This window comes from Osmerus mordax, chromosome 25, assembly GCF_038355195.1.
Source record: "Osmerus mordax isolate fOsmMor3 chromosome 25, fOsmMor3.pri, whole genome shotgun sequence".
Classification (NCBI taxonomy): Eukaryota; Metazoa; Chordata; class Actinopteri; order Osmeriformes; family Osmeridae; genus Osmerus; species Osmerus mordax.
In genome coordinates, this window is record NC_090074.1 from 10,620,744 (window position 1) to 10,633,243 (window position 12,500).

General features: G+C 47.8%; 20 non-coding genes across 20 annotated transcripts; all 20 read right to left on the reverse strand.

Moving 5' to 3' along the window:
- Nucleotides 1-4: 4 nt before the first annotated feature.
- On the reverse strand, nucleotides 5-76 carry trnap-agg (transfer RNA proline (anticodon AGG)). Its single transcript has one exon. It is a non-coding gene; the product is annotated as a tRNA-Pro (tRNA).
- A 271-nt stretch (nucleotides 77-347) lies between these two features.
- Nucleotides 348-419, reverse strand: trnap-agg (transfer RNA proline (anticodon AGG)). Its single transcript has one exon. It is a non-coding gene; the product is annotated as a tRNA-Pro (tRNA).
- A 960-nt stretch (nucleotides 420-1,379) lies between these two features.
- On the reverse strand, nucleotides 1,380-1,451 carry trnap-ugg (transfer RNA proline (anticodon UGG)). The gene has a single exon. It is a non-coding gene; the product is annotated as a tRNA-Pro (tRNA).
- A 271-nt stretch (nucleotides 1,452-1,722) lies between these two features.
- On the reverse strand, nucleotides 1,723-1,794 carry trnap-ugg (transfer RNA proline (anticodon UGG)). The gene has a single exon. It is a non-coding gene; the product is annotated as a tRNA-Pro (tRNA).
- Nucleotides 1,795-2,411: 617 nt separating this feature from the next.
- trnap-ugg (transfer RNA proline (anticodon UGG)) lies at nucleotides 2,412-2,483 on the reverse strand. Its single transcript has one exon. It is a non-coding gene; the product is annotated as a tRNA-Pro (tRNA).
- A 973-nt stretch (nucleotides 2,484-3,456) lies between these two features.
- trnap-ugg (transfer RNA proline (anticodon UGG)) lies at nucleotides 3,457-3,528 on the reverse strand. The gene has a single exon. It is a non-coding gene; the product is annotated as a tRNA-Pro (tRNA).
- Nucleotides 3,529-3,906: 378 nt separating this feature from the next.
- On the reverse strand, nucleotides 3,907-3,978 carry trnap-agg (transfer RNA proline (anticodon AGG)). Its single transcript has one exon. It is a non-coding gene; the product is annotated as a tRNA-Pro (tRNA).
- Nucleotides 3,979-5,139: 1,161 nt separating this feature from the next.
- Nucleotides 5,140-5,211, reverse strand: trnap-agg (transfer RNA proline (anticodon AGG)). Its single transcript has one exon. It is a non-coding gene; the product is annotated as a tRNA-Pro (tRNA).
- A 271-nt stretch (nucleotides 5,212-5,482) lies between these two features.
- On the reverse strand, nucleotides 5,483-5,554 carry trnap-agg (transfer RNA proline (anticodon AGG)). The gene has a single exon. It is a non-coding gene; the product is annotated as a tRNA-Pro (tRNA).
- Nucleotides 5,555-6,514: 960 nt separating this feature from the next.
- On the reverse strand, nucleotides 6,515-6,586 carry trnap-ugg (transfer RNA proline (anticodon UGG)). The gene has a single exon. It is a non-coding gene; the product is annotated as a tRNA-Pro (tRNA).
- A 368-nt stretch (nucleotides 6,587-6,954) lies between these two features.
- trnap-agg (transfer RNA proline (anticodon AGG)) lies at nucleotides 6,955-7,026 on the reverse strand. The gene has a single exon. It is a non-coding gene; the product is annotated as a tRNA-Pro (tRNA).
- Nucleotides 7,027-7,297: 271 nt separating this feature from the next.
- On the reverse strand, nucleotides 7,298-7,369 carry trnap-agg (transfer RNA proline (anticodon AGG)). Its single transcript has one exon. It is a non-coding gene; the product is annotated as a tRNA-Pro (tRNA).
- Nucleotides 7,370-8,329: 960 nt separating this feature from the next.
- On the reverse strand, nucleotides 8,330-8,401 carry trnap-ugg (transfer RNA proline (anticodon UGG)). The gene has a single exon. It is a non-coding gene; the product is annotated as a tRNA-Pro (tRNA).
- Nucleotides 8,402-8,672: 271 nt separating this feature from the next.
- Nucleotides 8,673-8,744, reverse strand: trnap-ugg (transfer RNA proline (anticodon UGG)). The gene has a single exon. It is a non-coding gene; the product is annotated as a tRNA-Pro (tRNA).
- A 277-nt stretch (nucleotides 8,745-9,021) lies between these two features.
- trnap-ugg (transfer RNA proline (anticodon UGG)) lies at nucleotides 9,022-9,093 on the reverse strand. The gene has a single exon. It is a non-coding gene; the product is annotated as a tRNA-Pro (tRNA).
- A 368-nt stretch (nucleotides 9,094-9,461) lies between these two features.
- trnap-agg (transfer RNA proline (anticodon AGG)) lies at nucleotides 9,462-9,533 on the reverse strand. The gene has a single exon. It is a non-coding gene; the product is annotated as a tRNA-Pro (tRNA).
- Nucleotides 9,534-9,804: 271 nt separating this feature from the next.
- Nucleotides 9,805-9,876, reverse strand: trnap-agg (transfer RNA proline (anticodon AGG)). Its single transcript has one exon. It is a non-coding gene; the product is annotated as a tRNA-Pro (tRNA).
- Nucleotides 9,877-10,836: 960 nt separating this feature from the next.
- On the reverse strand, nucleotides 10,837-10,908 carry trnap-ugg (transfer RNA proline (anticodon UGG)). Its single transcript has one exon. It is a non-coding gene; the product is annotated as a tRNA-Pro (tRNA).
- A 271-nt stretch (nucleotides 10,909-11,179) lies between these two features.
- On the reverse strand, nucleotides 11,180-11,251 carry trnap-ugg (transfer RNA proline (anticodon UGG)). Its single transcript has one exon. It is a non-coding gene; the product is annotated as a tRNA-Pro (tRNA).
- A 617-nt stretch (nucleotides 11,252-11,868) lies between these two features.
- trnap-ugg (transfer RNA proline (anticodon UGG)) lies at nucleotides 11,869-11,940 on the reverse strand. Its single transcript has one exon. It is a non-coding gene; the product is annotated as a tRNA-Pro (tRNA).
- Nucleotides 11,941-12,500: the final 560 nt, after the last annotated feature.

Here is a 12,500-nt window from a genome sequence, read left to right on the forward strand (position 1 = left end):
TACGGGGCTCGTCCGGGATTTGAACCCGGGACCTCTCGCACCCTAAGCGAGAATCATACCCCTAGACCAACGAGCCACTTTCTAGTTGTTTCTTCGATTGATCGATTTGTTGTCACAAAACATGCTTACTCAAAGGCTCCCTGCACCCTAAGCGAGATTCATACCACGAGACCAACGAGCCATGCTCTGGTTGCTGCTTTGATCGATTTGTCGTCACAAAACATGCTTAGACAAAAAGAAAAACTTCTGCAGCAAATCGCCCCGATCTACGATGGGTAAAGGACTGATTTGGGAATAGAACAGGAGCCTTCTTTGCCAGGTTACCTCCTTCTACAGCATACTATAATGGGCTCGTCCGGGATTTGAACCCGGGACCTCTCGCACCCTAAGCGAGAATCATACCCCTAGACCAACGAGCCATGTTCTAGTTGCTGCTTCGATTGATCGATTTGTTGTCACAAAACATGCTTAGACAAAGGCTCCCTGCACCCTAAGCGAGATTCATACCACGAGACCAACGAGCCATGCTCTGGTTGCTGCTTTGATCGATTTGTTGTCACAAAACATGCTTAGACAAAAAGAAAAACTTCTGCAGCAAATCGCCCCGATCTACGATGGGTAAAGGACTGATTTGGGAATAGAACAGGAGCCCTCTTTGCCAGGTTACCTCCTTCTACAGCATACTGTAAAGGGCTCTTCCGGGATTTGAACCCGGGACCTCTCGCACCCAAAGCGAGAATCATACCCCTAGACCAACGAGCCATGTTCTAGTTGCTGCTACGATTGATCGATTTGTTGTCACAAAACATGCTTAGACAAAGGCTCCCTGCACCCTAAGCGAGAATCATACCCCTAGACCAACGAGCCATGTTCTGGTTGCTGCTTTGATTGATTTGTCGTCACAAAACATGCTTGGACAAAAAGAGCTGGAGAAACCTCCGCAGCAAATCACGCCGATCTGCGTTGGGTAAAGGACTGATTTGGGGATAGAACAGGAGCCCTCTTTGCCAGGTTACCTCTTTCAACAGCATATTGTAAGGGACTAGTCCAGGATTTGAACCCGGGACCTCTCGCACCCTAAGCGAGAATCATACCCCTAGACCAACGAGCCACTTTCTAGTTGTTTCTTCGATTGATCGATTTGTTGTCACAAAACATGCAACAAAGGCTCCCTGCACCCTAAGCGAGAATCATACCCCTAGACCAACGAGCCATGTTCTGGTTGCTGCTTTGATCGATTTGTTGTCACAAAACATGCTTAGACATAAAGAAAAACTTCTGCAGCAAATCGCCCCGATCTACGATGGGTAAAGGACTGATTTGGGAATAGAACAGGAGCCCTCTTTGCCAGGTTACCTCCTTCTACAGCATACTGTAAAGGGCTCGTCCGGGATTTGAACCCAGGACCTCTCGCACCCAAAGCGAGAATCATACCCCTAGACCAACGAGCCATGTTGTAGTTGTTGCTTCGATTTATCGCCTTGTTGTCACAAAACATGCTTAGACAAAGGTTCCCTGCACCCTAAGCGAGATTCATACCACGAGACCAACGAGCCATGCTCTGGTTGCTGCTTTGATCGATTTTTTGTCACAAAACATGCTTAGACAAAAAGAAAAACTTCTGCAGCAAATCGCCCCGATCTACGATGGGTAAAGGACTGATTTGGGAATAGAACAAGAGCCCTCTTTGCCAGGTTACCTCCTTCTACAGCATGCTGTAAAGGGCTCGTCCGGGATTTGAACCCGGGACCTCTCGCACCCAAAGCGAGAATCATACCCCTAGACCAACGAGCCATGTTCTAGTTGCTGCTACGATTGATCGATTTGTTGTCACAAAACATGCTTAGACAAAGGCTCCCTGCACCCTAAGCGAGAATCATACCCCTAGACCAACGAGCCATGTTCTGGTTGCTGCTTTGATCGATTTGTTGTCACAAAACATGCTTGGACAAAAAGAGCTGGAGAAATTTCCGCAGCAAATCACGCCGATCTACGTTGGGTAAAGGACTGATTTGGGGATAGAACAGGAGCCCTCTTTGCCAGGTTACCTCTTTCAACAGCATATTGTAAGGGGCTAGTCCAGGATTTGAACCCGGGACCTCTCGCACCCTAAGCGAGAATCATACCCCTAGACCAACAAGCCACTTTCTAGTTGTTTCTTCGATTGATCGATTTGTTGTCACAAAACATGCAACAAAGGCTCCCTGCACCCTAAGCGAGAATCATACCCCTAGACCAACGAGCCATGTTCTGGTTGCTGCTTTGATCGATTTGTTGTCACAAAACATGCTTAGACATAAAGAAAAACTTCTGCAGCAAATCGCCCCGATCTACGATGGGTAAAGGACTGATTTGGGAATAGAACAGGAGCCCTCTTTGCCAGGTTACCTCCTTCTACAGCATACTGTAAAGGGCTCGTCCGGGATTTGAACCCAGGACCTCTCGCACCCAAAGCGAGAATCATACCCCTAGACCAACGAGCCATGTTGTAGTTGCTGCTTCGATTTATCGCCTTGTTGTCACAAAACATGCTTAGACAAAGGTTCCCTGCACCCTAAGCGAGATTCATACCCCTAGACCAACGAGCCATGTTCTAGTTGCTGCTTCGATTGATCGATTTGTTGTCACAAAACATGCTTAGACAAAGGCTCCCTGCACCCTAAGCGAGATTCATACCACGAGACCAACGAGCCATGCTCTGGTTGCTGCTTTGATCGATTTGTTGTCACAAAACATGCTTAGACAAAAAGAAAAACTTCTGCAGCAAATCGCCCCGATCTACGATGGGTAAAGGACTGATTTGGGAATAGAACAGGAGCCCTCTTTGCCAGGTTACCTCCTTCTACAGCATACTGTAAAGGGCTCTTCCGGGATTTGAACCCGGGACCTCTCGCACCCAAAGCGAGAATCATACCCCTAGACCAACGAGCCATGTTCTAGTTGCTGCTACGATTGATCGATTTGTTGTCACAAAACATGCTTAGACAAAGGCTCCCTGCACCCTAAGCGAGAATCATACCCCTAGACCAACGAGCCATGTTCTGGTTGCTGCTTTGATCGATTTGTTGTCACAAAACATGCTTGGACAAAAAGAGCTGGAGAAACCTCCGCAGCAAATCACGCCGATCTACGTTGGGTAAAGGACTGATTTGGGGATAGAACAGGAGCCCTCTTTGCCAGGTTACCTCTTTCAACAGCATATTGTAAGGGACTAGTCCAGGATTTGAACCCGGGACCTCTCGCACCCTAAGCGAGAATCATACCCCTAGACCAACGAGCCACTTTCTAGTTGTTTCTTCGATTGATCGATTTGTTGTCACAAAACATGCTTGGACAAAAAGAGCTGGAGAAATTTCCGCAGCAAATCACGCCGATCTACGTTGGGTAAAGGACTGATTTGGGGATAGAACAGGAGCCCTCTTTGCCAGGCAACCTCTTTCAACTGCATACTGTAAGGGGCTCGTCCGGGATTTGAACCCGGGACCTCTCGCACCCAAAGCGAGAATCATACCCCTAGACCAACGAGCCATGTTGTAGTTGCTGCTTCGATTGATCGCCTTGTTGTCACAAAACATGCTTAGACAAAGGCTCCCTGCACCCTAAGCGAGAATCATACCCCTAGACCAACAAGCCATGTTCTGGTTGCTGCTTTGATCGATTTGTTGTCACAAAACATGCTTAGACAAAGGCTCCCTGCACCCTAAGCGAGAATCATACCCCTAGACCAACGAGCCATGTTCTGGTTGCTGCTTTGATCGATTTGTTGTCACAAAACATGCTTGGACAAAAAGAGCTGGAGAAATTTTTGCAGCAAATCACGCCGATCTACGTTGGGTAAAGGACTGATTTGGGGATAGAACAGGAGCCCTCTTTGCCAGGCAACCTCTTTCAACAGCATACTGTACGGGGCTCGTCCGGGATTTGAACCCGGGACCTCTCGCACCCTAAGCGAGAATCATACCCCTAGACCAACGAGCCACTTTCTAGTTGTTTCTTCGATTGATCGATTTGTTGTCACAAAACATGCTTACTCAAAGGTTCCCTGCACCCTAAGCGAGATTCATACCACGAGACCAACGAGCCATGCTCTGGTTGCTGCTTTGATCGATTTGTTGTCACAAAACATGCTTAGACAAAAAGAAAAACTTCTGCAGCAAATCGCCCCGATCTACGATGGGTAAAGGACTGATTTGGGAATAGAACAGGAGCCCTCTTTGCCAGGTTACCTCCTTCTACAGCATACTGTAAAGAGCTCGTCCGGGATTTGAACCCGGGACCTCTCGCACCCAAAGCGAGAATCATACCCCTAGACCAACAAGCCATGTTGTAGTTGCTGCTTCGATTGATCGCCTTGTTGTCACAAAACATGCTCAGACAAAGGCTCCCTGCACCCTAAGCGAGAATCATACCCCTAGACCAACAAGCCATGTTCTGGTTGCTGCTTTGATCGATTTGTTGTCACAAAACATGCTTAGACAAAGGCTCCCTGCACCCTAAGCGAGAATCATACCCCTAGACCAACGAGCCATGTTCTGGTTGCTGCTTTGATCGATTTGTTGTCACAAAACATGCTTGGACAAAAAGAGCTGGAGAAATTTCCGCAGCAAATCACGCCGATCTACGTTGGGTAAAGGACTGATTTGGGGATAGAACAGGAGCCCTCTTTGCCAGGCAACCTCTTTCAACAGCATACTGTAAGGGGCTCGTCCGGGATTTGAACCCAAGACCTCTCGCACCCAAAGCGAGAATCATACCCCTAGACCAACGAGCCATGTTGTAGTTGCTGCTTCGATTGATCGCCTTGTTGTCACAAAACATGCTTAGACAAAGGCTCCCTGCACCCTAAGCGAGAATCATACCCCTAGACCAACAAGCCATGTTCTGGTTGCTGCTTTGATCGATTTGTTGTCACAAAACATGCTTAGACAAAGGCTCCCTGCACCCTAAGCGAGAATCATACCCCTAGACCAACGAGCCATGTTCTGGTTGCTGCTTTGATCGATTTGTTGTCACAAAACATGCTTGGACAAAAAGAGCTGGAGAAATTTTTGCAGCAAATCACGCCGGGTAAAGGACTGATTTGGGGATAGAACAGGAGCCCTCTTTGCCAGGCAACCTCTTTCAACAGCATACTGTACGGGGCTCGTCCGGGATTTGAACCCGGGACCTCTCGCACCCTAAGCGAGAATCATACCCCTAGACCAACGAGCCACTTTCTAGTTGTTTCTTCGATTGATCGATTTGTTGTCACAAAACATGCTTACTCAAAGGCTCCCTGCACCCTAAGCGAGATTCATACCACGAGACCAACGAGCCATGCTCTGGTTGCTGCTTTGATCGATTTGTCGTCACAAAACATGCTTAGACAAAAAGAAAAACTTCTGCAGCAAATCGCCCCGATCTACGATGGGTAAAGGACTGATTTGGGAATAGAACAGGAGCCTTCTTTGCCAGGTTACCTCCTTCTACAGCATACTATAATGGGCTCGTCCGGGATTTGAACCCGGGACCTCTCGCACCCTAAGCGAGAATCATACCCCTAGACCAACGAGCCATGTTCTAGTTGCTGCTTCGATTGATCGATTTGTTGTCACAAAACATGCTTAGACAAAGGCTCCCTGCACCCTAAGCGAGATTCATACCACGAGACCAACGAGCCATGCTCTGGTTGCTGCTTTGATCGATTTGTTGTCACAAAACATGCTTAGACAAAAAGAAAAACTTCTGCAGCAAATCGCCCCGATCTACGATGGGTAAAGGACTGATTTGGGAATAGAACAGGAGCCCTCTTTGCCAGGTTACCTCCTTCTACAGCATACTGTAAAGGGCTCTTCCGGGATTTGAACCCGGGACCTCTCGCACCCAAAGCGAGAATCATACCCCTAGACCAACGAGCCATGTTCTAGTTGCTGCTACGATTGATCGATTTGTTGTCACAAAACATGCTTAGACAAAGGCTCCCTGCACCCTAAGCGAGAATCATACCCCTAGACCAACGAGCCATGTTCTGGTTGCTGCTTTGATTGATTTGTCGTCACAAAACATGCTTGGACAAAAAGAGCTGGAGAAACCTCCGCAGCAAATCACGCCGATCTGCGTTGGGTAAAGGACTGATTTGGGGATAGAACAGGAGCCCTCTTTGCCAGGTTACCTCTTTCAACAGCATATTGTAAGGGACTAGTCCAGGATTTGAACCCGGGACCTCTCGCACCCTAAGCGAGAATCATACCCCTAGACCAACGAGCCACTTTCTAGTTGTTTCTTCGATTGATCGATTTGTTGTCACAAAACATGCAACAAAGGCTCCCTGCACCCTAAGCGAGAATCATACCCCTAGACCAACGAGCCATGTTCTGGTTGCTGCTTTGATCGATTTGTTGTCACAAAACATGCTTAGACATAAAGAAAAACTTCTGCAGCAAATCGCCCCGATCTACGATGGGTAAAGGACTGATTTGGGAATAGAACAGGAGCCCTCTTTGCCAGGTTACCTCCTTCTACAGCATACTGTAAAGGGCTCGTCCGGGATTTGAACCCAGGACCTCTCGCACCCAAAGCGAGAATCATACCCCTAGACCAACGAGCCATGTTCTAGTTGCTGCTACGATTGATCGATTTGTTGTCACAAAACATGCTTAGACAAAGGCTCCCTGCACCCTAAGCGAGAATCATACCCCTAGACCAACAAGCCATGTTCTGGTTGCTGCTTTGATCGATTTGTTGTCACAAAACATGCTTAGACAAAGGCTCCCTGCACCCTAAGCGAGAATCATACCCCTAGACCAACGAGCCATGTTCTGGTTGCTGCTTTGATCGATTTGTTGTCACAAAACATGCTTGGACAAAAAGAGCTGGAGAAATTTTTGCAGCAAATCACGCCGGGTAAAGGACTGATTTGGGGATAGAACAGGAGCCCTCTTTGCCAGGCAACCTCTTTCAACAGCATACTGTACGGGGCTCGTCCGGGATTTGAACCCGGGACCTCTCGCACCCTAAGCGAGAATCATACCCCTAGACCAACGAGCCACTTTCTAGTTGTTTCTTCGATTGATCGATTTGTTGTCACAAAACATGCTTACTCAAAGGCTCCCTGCACCCTAAGCGAGATTCATACCACGAGACCAACGAGCCATGCTCTGGTTGCTGCTTTGATCGATTTGTCGTCACAAAACATGCTTAGACAAAAAGAAAAACTTCTGCAGCAAATCGCCCCGATCTACGATGGGTAAAGGACTGATTTGGGAATAGAACAGGAGCCTTCTTTGCCAGGTTACCTCCTTCTACAGCATACTATAATGGGCTCGTCCGGGATTTGAACCCGGGACCTCTCGCACCCTAAGCGAGAATCATACCCCTAGACCAACGAGCCATGTTCTAGTTGCTGCTTCGATTGATCGATTTGTTGTCACAAAACATGCTTAGACAAAGGCTCCCTGCACCCTAAGCGAGATTCATACCACGAGACCAACGAGCCATGCTCTGGTTGCTGCTTTGATCGATTTGTTGTCACAAAACATGCTTAGACAAAAAGAAAAACTTCTGCAGCAAATCGCCCCGATCTACGATGGGTAAAGGACTGATTTGGGAATAGAACAGGAGCCCTCTTTGCCAGGTTACCTCCTTCTACAGCATACTGTAAAGGGCTCTTCCGGGATTTGAACCCGGGACCTCTCGCACCCAAAGCGAGAATCATACCCCTAGACCAACGAGCCATGTTCTAGTTGCTGCTACGATTGATCGATTTGTTGTCACAAAACATGCTTAGACAAAGGCTCCCTGCACCCTAAGCGAGAATCATACCCCTAGACCAACGAGCCATGTTCTGGTTGCTGCTTTGATTGATTTGTCGTCACAAAACATGCTTGGACAAAAAGAGCTGGAGAAACCTCCGCAGCAAATCACGCCGATCTGCGTTGGGTAAAGGACTGATTTGGGGATAGAACAGGAGCCCTCTTTGCCAGGTTACCTCTTTCAACAGCATATTGTAAGGGACTAGTCCAGGATTTGAACCCGGGACCTCTCGCACCCTAAGCGAGAATCATACCCCTAGACCAACGAGCCACTTTCTAGTTGTTTCTTCGATTGATCGATTTGTTGTCACAAAACATGCAACAAAGGCTCCCTGCACCCTAAGCGAGAATCATACCCCTAGACCAACGAGCCATGTTCTGGTTGCTGCTTTGATCGATTTGTTGTCACAAAACATGCTTAGACATAAAGAAAAACTTCTGCAGCAAATCGCCCCGATCTACAATGGGTAAAGGACTGATTTGGGAATAGAACAGGAGCCCTCTTTGCCAGGTTACCTCCTTCTACAGCATACTGTAAAGGGCTCGTCCGGGATTTGAACCCAGGACCTCTCGCACCCAAAGCGAGAATCATACCCCTAGACCAACGAGCCATGTTGTAGTTGTTGCTTCGATTTATCGCCTTGTTGTCACAAAACATGCTTAGACAAAGGTTCCCTGCACCCTAAGCGAGATTCATACCACGAGACCAACGAGCCATGCTCTGGTTGCTGCTTTGATCGATTTTTTGTCACAAAACATGCTTAGACAAAAAGAAAAACTTCTGCAGCAAATCGCCCCGATCTACGATGGGTAAAGGACTGATTTGGGAATAGAACAAGAGCCCTCTTTGCCAGGTTACCTCCTTCTACAGCATACTGTAAAGGGCTCGTCCGGGATTTGAACCCGGGACCTCTCGCACCCAAAGCGAGAATCATACCCCTAGACCAACGAGCCATGTTCTAGTTGCTGCTACGATTGATCGATTTGTTGTCACAAAACATGCTTAGACAAAGGCTCCCTGCACCCTAAGCGAGAATCATACCCCTAGACCAACGAGCCATGTTCTGGTTGCTGCTTTGATCGATTTGTTGTCACAAAACATGCTTGGACAAAAAGAGCTGGAGAAATTTCCGCAGCAAATCACGCCGATCTACGTTGGGTAAAGGACTGATTTGGGGATAGAACAGGAGCCCTCTTTGCCAGGTTACCTCCTTCTACAGCATACTGTAAAGGGCTCGTCCGGGATTTGAACCCAGGACCTCTCGCACCCAAAGCGAGAATCATACCCCTAGACCAACGAGCCATGTTCTAGTTGCTGCTACGATTGATCGATTTGTTGTCACAAAACATGCTTAGACAAAGGCTCCCTGCACCCTAAGCGAGAATCATACCCCTAGACCAACAAGCCATGTTCTGGTTGCTGCTTTGATCGATTTGTTGTCACAAAACATGCTTAGACAAAGGCTCCCTGCACCCTAAGCGAGAATCATACCCCTAGACCAACGAGCCATGTTCTGGTTGCTGCTTTGATCGATTTGTTGTCACAAAACATGCTTGGACAAAAAGAGCTGGAGAAATTTTTGCAGCAAATCACGCCGGGTAAAGGACTGATTTGGGGATAGAACAGGAGCCCTCTTTGCCAGGCAACCTCTTTCAACAGCATACTGTACGGGGCTCGTCCGGGATTTGAACCCGGGACCTCTCGCACCCTAAGCGAGAATCATACCCCTAGACCAACGAGCCACTTTCTAGTTGTTTCTTCGATTGATCGATTTGTTGTCACAAAACATGCTTACTCAAAGGCTCCCTGCACCCTAAGCGAGATTCATACCACGAGACCAACGAGCCATGCTCTGGTTGCTGCTTTGATCGATTTGTCGTCACAAAACATGCTTAGACAAAAAGAAAAACTTCTGCAGCAAATCGCCCCGATCTACGATGGGTAAAGGACTGATTTGGGAATAGAACAGGAGCCTTCTTTGCCAGGTTACCTCCTTCTACAGCATACTATAATGGGCTCGTCCGGGATTTGAACCCGGGACCTCTCGCACCCTAAGCGAGAATCATACCCCTAGACCAACGAGCCATGTTCTAGTTGCTGCTTCGATTGATCGATTTGTTGTCACAAAACATGCTTAGACAAAGGCTCCCTGCACCCTAAGCGAGATTCATACCACGAGACCAACGAGCCATGCTCTGGTTGCTGCTTTGATCGATTTGTTGTCACAAAACATGCTTAGACAAAAAGAAAAACTTCTGCAGCAAATCGCCCCGATCTACGATGGGTAAAGGACTGATTTGGGAATAGAACAGGAGCCCTCTTTGCCAGGTTACCTCCTTCTACAGCATACTGTAAAGGGCTCTTCCGGGATTTGAACCCGGGACCTCTCGCACCCAAAGCGAGAATCATACCCCTAGACCAACGAGCCATGTTCTAGTTGCTGCTACGATTGATCGATTTGTTGTCACAAAACATGCTTAGACAAAGGCTCCCTGCACCCTAAGCGAGAATCATACCCCTAGACCAACGAGCCATGTTCTGGTTGCTGCTTTGATTGATTTGTCGTCACAAAACATGCTTGGACAAAAAGAGCTGGAGAAACCTCCGCAGCAAATCACGCCGATCTGCGTTGGGTAAAGGACTGATTTGGGGATAGAACAGGAGCCCTCTTTGCCAGGTTACCTCTTTCAACAGCATATTGTAAGGGACTAGTCCAGGATTTGAACCCGGGACCTCTCGCACCCTAAGCGAGAATCATACCCCTAGACCAACGAGCCACTTTCTAGTTGTTTCTTCGATTGATCGATTTGTTGTCACAAAACATGCAACAAAGGCTCCCTGCACCCTAAGCGAGAATCATACCCCTAGACCAACGAGCCATGTTCTGGTTGCTGCTTTGATCGATTTGTTGTCACAAAACATGCTTAGACATAAAGAAAAACTTCTGCAGCAAATCGCCCCGATCTACAATGGGTAAAGGACTGATTTGGGAATAGAACAGGAGCCCTCTTTGCCAGGTTACCTCCTTCTACAGCATACTGTAAAGGGCTCGTCCGGGATTTGAACCCAGGACCTCTCGCACCCAAAGCGAGAATCATACCCCTAGACCAACGAGCCATGTTGTAGTTGTTGCTTCGATTTATCGCCTTGTTGTCACAAAACATGCTTAGACAAAGGTTCCCTGCACCCTAAGCGAGATTCATACCACGAGACCAACGAGCCATGCTCTGGTTGCTGCTTTGATCGATTTTTTGTCACAAAACATGCTTAGACAAAAAGAAAAACTTCTGCAGCAAATCGCCCCGATCTACGATGGGTAAAGGACTGATTTGGGAATAGAACAAGAGCCCTCTTTGCCAGGTTACCTCCTTCTACAGCATACTGTAAAGGGCTCGTCCGGGATTTGAACCCGGGACCTCTCGCACCCAAAGCGAGAATCATACCCCTAGACCAACGAGCCATGTTCTAGTTGCTGCTACGATTGATCGATTTGTTGTCACAAAACATGCTTAGACAAAGGCTCCCTGCACCCTAAGCGAGAATCATACCCCTAGACCAACGAGCCATGTTCTGGTTGCTGCTTTGATCGATTTGTTGTCACAAAACATGCTTGGACAAAAAGAGCTGGAGAAATTTCCGCAGCAAATCACGCCGATCTACGTTGGGTAAAGGACTGATTTGGGGATAGAACAGGAGCCCTCTTTGCCAGGTTACCTCTTTCAACAGCATATTGTAAGGGGCTAGTCCAGGATTTGAACCCGGGACCTCTCGCACCCTAAGCGAGAATCATACCCCTAGACCAACAAGCCACTTTCTAGTTGTTTCTTCGATTGATCGATTTGTTGTCACAAAACATGCAACAAAGGCTCCCTGCACCCTAAGCGAGAATCATACCCCTAGACCAACGAGCCATGTTCTGGTTGCTGCTTTGATCGATTTGTTGTCACAAAACATGCTTAGACATAAAGAAAAACTTCTGCAGCAAATCGCCCCGATCTACGATGGGTAAAGGACTGATTTGGGAATAGAACAGGAGCCCTCTTTGCCAGGTTACCTCCTTCTACAGCATACTGTAAAGGGCTCGTCCGGGATTTGAACCCAGGACCTCTCGCACCCAAAGCGAGAATCATACCCCTAGACCAACGAGCCATGTTGTAGTTGCTGCTTCGATTTATCGCCTTGTTGTCACAAAACATGCTTAGACAAAGGTTCCCTGCACCCTAAGCGAGATTCATACCCCTAGACCAACGAGCCATGTTCTAGTTGCTGCTTCGATTGATCGATTTGTTGTCACAAAACATGCTTAGACAAAGGCTCCCTGCACCCTAAGCGAGATTCATACCACGAGACCAACGAGCCATGCTCTGGTTGCTGCTTTGATCGATTTGTTGTCACAAAACATGCTTAGACAAAAAGAAAAACTTCTGCAGCAAATCGCCCCGATCTACGATGGGTAAAGGACTGATTTGGGAATAGAACAGGAGCCCTCTTTGCCAGGTTACCTCCTTCTACAGCATACTGTAAAGGGCTCTTCCGGGATTTGAACCCGGGACCTCTCGCACCCAAAGCGAGAATCATACCCCTAGACCAACGAGCCATGTTCTAGTTGCTGCTACGATTGATCGATTTGTTGTCACAAAACATGCTTAGACAAAGGCTCCCTGCACCCTAAGCGAGAATCATACCCCTAGACCAACGAGCCATGTTCT